At 47.0% G+C, this 6,000-nt stretch overlaps 1 non-coding gene across 1 annotated transcript; it reads left to right on the top strand.

Moving 5' to 3' along the window:
* Nucleotides 1-5,003: 5,003 nt before the first annotated feature.
* On the top strand, nt 5,004-5,110 carry LOC117201126 (U6 spliceosomal RNA). The gene has a single exon (XR_004483082.1). It is a non-coding gene; the product is annotated as a U6 spliceosomal RNA (small nuclear RNA).
* Nucleotides 5,111-6,000: the final 890 nt, after the last annotated feature.

Raw genomic sequence — 6,000 nt, 5'->3', positions numbered from 1 at the left:
ATACGCTGATGAGTGGGAGGAGTATTCCAGCTATTTTGGGGAAGGGGTGGGGATTTCTAGGAATTGAGCCACCGCCCACTTTTTGACCTTTATGGTCATCCTTGGAACTGTCGTGGCACCTGTGGGTGTGTCGCTTAGCTTGCTGATGTGTTACAATGAGTGTATACTGAGGCTCAAGGTCTAGTGGAAGTAGACTCGTCCGCCATCTTGGACCTATTTTGTTCTAATCAGTTTATGTTGTGTCCTCGGGCTATGTAATTCTTTTAAAGGTTGTGCCCTGCCCCCTTTCCTCCTGTTTCATATTGAATATATAATATTTACCAGAGTATGTTTTAATAATTAATACATGATATATTGTATAATTAATTTATATATCATATATATAATGATATCTATAGGTATTTGTTCTAATAAGTCATTAAAAATAAATGAATATTCTTTTTCTTTCATAAAAAATATATATATAAACATTTTTCTATGTCAATAAATATCCCCCTCCATTAAAAAAAAAAAAAAAAAAAGAAACGAAGCTGAGTTATTTGTAGTGAGGTGGATGGACCTAGAGTCTGTCATACAGAGTGAAGTAAGTCAGAAAGAGAAAGACAAATACCGTATGCTAACACATACATATGGAATTTAAGAAAAAAAATGTCATGAAGAACCTAGGGGTAAGACAGGAATAAAGACACAGACCTAGAGAATGGACTTGAGGACACGGGGAGGGGGAAGGGTAAGCTGTGACAAAGCGAGAGAGTGGCATGGACATGTATACACTACCAAACGTAAAATAGATAGCTAGTGGGAAGCAGCCGCATAGCACAGGGAGATCATCTCGGTGCTTTGTGACCACCTAGAGGGGTGGGATAGGGAGGGTGGGAGGGAGGGAGACGCAACAGGGAAGAGATATGGGAACATATGTATATGTATAACTGATTTACTTTGTCATGTAGCAGAAACTAACACACCATTGTAAAGCAATTATACTCCAATAAAGATGTAAAAAAAATATATATATATATATATATACCTCAAAAAATCAATTTACATATACTGCAACCAAAAGTATAAAAGCTGATAATCACAAACCCTTAAAAACAAACAAACAAACAAACAAAACACCCACAACTTGGGACTTCCCTGGTGGCACAGTTGTTAAAACTCCACGCTCCCAATGCAGGGGGCCCAGGTTTGATCCCTGATCAGGGAACTAGATCCCTCATGCCTGCCGCAACTAAGGAGTCCACGAGCTACAACTAAGAAGCCCACGAGCCACAACTAAGACCCAGAGCAACCAAAAAAAACCCAAAACCACAAGTTGATTTTTGCATCTCACTCTCTTTAAAATGCAGTCAGTGGGATGACTCAGGGGAGGGGAAACTTTTCCACTCAGTCTGAGGTAAGGACAGTCCTTCTGAGACAATCATGAGAATGCCCAGACCCATGTAGAATGTTCTGGTCCAGAAAAAGGGGCAGAGGTCAGCTTCTTCTCTCCCCAGCCCTGTACCCCATAGTCCAGGCTGCCATTTCTACCCAGCCAGGCTTCGAGCAGTAGGGAAGGAAGAGAGCTAAAGGGAGGATGGGGAAAGTTCTGAGCTCGCTGGTTCCGTGGTGAGCTGGCTTGATGCTCTCTGAGCCTGAAGCCATCTTTCTTGTGGGTAGATTCACGGGGGTGTCTGAGGCTCCCAGGGGGCCAGTGCTCTCCCTCTGCCCTCCCACACAGAGCCCTCCCCCAGACCCCACCCTCTTCCAGAATATTCTCTTAGGCAGGTACTGGACAGGCCGCCTATCAGTTCTCCTTGCCCACATGGGCCTCAGGAAACACCCTCTGGCATGACGGTCATCCTCTCCCCTGACAGAGGCCCCTTGAGCTTTCTCCAGTTCCCAGTGTCCCCCACCTTCAGGGATCATGTGTCAAGCTCTCTTCATTAAAGTGAAGGAGGTGGCAGGCCTCTCACACCCTGGGCCCCCTCGTAGCCCACCCCCCACACGAAAGCTTTCTTCAAAGAAATTTCCCACAAATCCTCTCTCCCCTTCCCTTTTCTCAGTGTCTGACATTCAAGGGTCATGGCATTCTCTGTCATTTTCTTGCAAATTTCAGCGACCTTGCTCAGCCCATGAGGGCTTTGCTATTGTCCAAACCGGGGTGAAGAGTGCCGTTTTAGCATCGCTTCCACTCTGATTGTAACTGGCCAGGGAAGGAGGAAGGACTAAAGAGGACCTGGCTTCGTGGAGAGTAAAGTTTGGGTTTTTTTAGATGGTGGGTGGTAGGATTTTTAAATCCTATTTTAAATCGATAAAGTAATATATGTTCATTGTAGAAAATTCAAACAAGCATAAAGAAGAATAACGAAAATTCCCCCTCGTTCTGCCCCCAGAGACAAAGGCTGTAAAAATGTAAAGTCTTGTTTTCTGTTCACATATATAGCAGGATAATTTGTTTTTCCGTCTGCATTGCCTCTGCCCCCCTTCTCCATTGTAGGAGGTAGCTTGGTTACCACAGTATCCCTGGCGAGAGACCAGGGGAAGGTACTTTTTCAGAGCCGAGTGGCAGAGCTTCCTAAAGAAAATCTCAGCTTCCACCTTCTGAGGATGTCTGAGCTCACCTGAGGAGTTCTTCCTAAGTGTTCTTGGGGTATGGTGGGGGGAGGGCTGTGGCTTTAAGAACAGCGAGAAGGAAGGGGGAGGGAGAGGGGAGGGGAAGAGAGAGTAGAGAGGGAAGGGCTTCCCAATTGGGAAAGAGGCAGGGCCTGGAGGGGATGGCTGTGAGGATGTCTAGGGAGGCTGAATCCCAGACACCCCCAACTTCTCCAACCCCCATCCCCAAGGAAGCCGGGGTTGGGGCCCTCTTGCTAGTGTGGACAGAGGGGAGAGGAAAGGAGCCCCCAAATGAGACTGAATTTCCCACTGGTCCGCTTGAAAAATTGAGACAAACATGATATTTCTTACATATCTAAGTTTGTGGCTGTGTATCTGTACCTACTACTCTCTCTCTTTCTCTAGTAATTTTTAGAAATTGTGGTATATACTGACCATAGTAGATTCTGTAGCTAGATTAAGTACCCTGTGGTCTCCCTGTAATACATCATGAGTACTCTCCTCTATCATGGAATATACTCTTAATTAATTTTTTGAGATATAATTCACATACATAAAATCCACCATTTTAAGGTGTGCTGTTCAGTGGTTTTTACTATCTTCACTGTGTTGTACAGCTATCACCACTATCTCATTCCAGAACATTTCCGTCATCCCAGAAAGAAACTGACCTACTAGTGGTTAGTCCCAATTCTCCCCTTTCCCCTATCTCCTGACAACCACTAATCTACTTTCTATCTATGGACTTTCCATTCTGTATAAGTCACATAAATGGAATCATATGAATAGAATTATGTCTGTCTTTCACTTAGCATAATGTTTTCAAGTTTCATCCATGTTATAGCATATACCAGTACTTCCTTTCTAGGGCTGAATAGTGTTTTATCGTAAGGATATGCCACATGTTGTTTGTCTCCTCATTAGCTGATCGACATTTGGGTTGTTTCCACTTCTGGGATATTATGAATAATGCTGCTATGAGCATCTGTATACTACCAAGTTTTGTCTGGACAAATGTTTTTATTTCTCTTGGATATATACGTAGGAGTAGGATTGCTGGGTTATGGTAATTCTATATTTAGCTTTTCGAGGAACTGCCAGGCTGTTTTCCACAGTGGCGACACCATTTTACATTCCCATCAACAACGTATGAGGATTCCAATTTCTCCACATCCTCACCAACACTGGTTATTTTCCTTTTTTTTAAATTATAGCCGTTGTGGTTTTGATTTGCGTTTCCCTAATGACTAATCATGTTGGGTATGAATATGCTTTTAAACGGTGATTTTAGTGGCTGTGTAAATTCCATGGTACATTACTATAATGTATTTTTTAATTGGCTACTATTGAATATTCAAGTTGTTTCTATTTTTCTAATTCATGCAGATATATAAGCCTTTGTATATCGTAATTACCTCTGATGCAATTTCATTCTTTCATTCAACAGCTATCTACTAAGCCAGGCCTATTCTAGGTGGGTGCTGAACAAAGCAGACCCGACGCCTGCCTTCCTGAAGCATCCAGTCTAGTGATTTGCTAAACAATCATGCAAAGCAGTTTATCACTACAAAGACTGATGAGTATTATTAAGGAAAAGTTCAGGGGACACATGTGAGAGGAGCCTGTCATTCAGAGCAGGAGGCCAGGCAAGGCCCCAGGAGGGGGAGTTAGCCAGGGGCAGGATGGAGGCAGGGAAGGGCACTCCAGGCAGAGGGAACAGCATGTGTGAATCCCTTGAGATGGGAAAAGGCTTTGCCTATTTCAGCGACTAACTGTAGACCTGAGTGTCTGGGTAGACACAAGGCAAGAGGGAAGAGGGGGTGAGTTGGAAGGGATCCAAGTGGAAGGAGGAGGGACTGGACTGATTGACAGCCAGCTGTGGGATGGCTAAATACGCAGACAACTGTTTGGGCTCCGGATTGGTGTCCCAGCCCCAAGTCTCCTCCCCTCCACCTGCCACGGCACGGCCCACTGGGGAGGGATCCTGACTGGGGTGAGGCTGGCCTGAGCAGGCTTTCCTCTCTCCCTGAGGGAAGGTGTGGTCATCTCGTGAGGATCAGGGTCAGCCAGCAGGGTCCAGCTCAGTGAGCAGCAGAAGCAGAGCCGAAGCTGAGCTGCAGGCGACCCGGCGGAGCGTGAGGAGGGCCAGGCCCGGGGCGGGCAGGCGGAGCAGCAGGTCCCGGCCCGCAGGACGCCGAGGCGGGCGTCTGTGTGGCGTGACCTGGGCGCGGCTGGCAGCGGGGAGCCTGTAAGAGGCAGGGTAGGAGCTCAGGGCCCCCAACGGGGATGAAGCCTGGCCATGCCACGGCCCTGCTAAAGGTCCTTGCAGGGCTCCGTACTGCTTGGTCATCTGTCCCCCACTAGACCGTGAGCTTTCTGAGGGCCCAGACCTTTAGAATAAGTGAGCAGTGCTCGCTTCGGCAGCACATACACTAAAACCGGAACGATACAGAGACGATTAGCATGGCCCCTGCGCAAGGATAACGCGCAAATTCGTGAAGCGTTCCATATTTTTTAAAGCAATTATACTCCAATAAAGATGTTTAAAAAAAAAAAAAAGAATAAGTGAGCAGACGGGACTTTTGGCCCGGGACCCCAGACAACACTGACCTTTCCTAGAGAAGGACTGGGGGCCCTGAGGGGGATGGAGAAGGACGAAGGTCCGACTTAGTCTGCTCAGGGACTTCTTCGGCCCCTTGTCAAGGAGGACACTCAGAACTCAGAAAACACTGTCCCCTCCCCTGACCCTCAGGGATAGCCATGCCCAAAGAGGGGTGGCCACAGCCCCTGGCCGGAGAAAACTCAAGAGAGAAAGCTGGTGGCCGTGCTCTTTCCAAGTTCCTCAAGTTCGATTCCGCGTTGGCCCACAGCGGGTTTGGGGTGGGGAGGTGGCTTTTAGAATGTGGGGAGTAGAGACCTTTGGAACTTCGAGAACCTTGGAAACTTTCGAGCTTTCAGAACGTTTAGAAGTCTTAAAATCTTGGAAATTTTAGAACCGTTGGAATCTTAAAATCTGGAGCACTTTTAAGATCTCAGACTCTTGACATTCTGGAATGTAGAGGGATTGGAACTGGGGGGTTCTTCTTCTGTTTTCCTTTTTTTTTCTTTTTGGCCATGCCGCGCGGCTTGTGGGATCTTAGTTCACCGACCAGGGATCAAACCTGGGCCCTCAGGAGTGAAATCACGGAGTCCTAACCACTGGACCGCCAGGGTGTTCCCAAACTGGGGCGTTCTGATCTTGGAGTGGAAAGTGCCTTTTTGGTGTAGGGATGGACACTCGCCCGCAGACCTGACCCCTCTCTTCCCACCAGTCCTCAGAGCCCAGTGTTTCAAATATCCTGGTCTTGTGCAGCCAGGCTGAGTAACCCCCAGTTGCCCAGACGCTTCTGTCACCTGCCATGTCCA

Source organism: Orcinus orca, chromosome 6 (assembly GCF_937001465.1).
Source record: "Orcinus orca chromosome 6, mOrcOrc1.1, whole genome shotgun sequence".
NCBI classification, from domain to species: domain Eukaryota; kingdom Metazoa; phylum Chordata; class Mammalia; order Artiodactyla; family Delphinidae; genus Orcinus; species Orcinus orca.
This window is presented reverse-complemented; position numbering and strand designations above follow the sequence as displayed.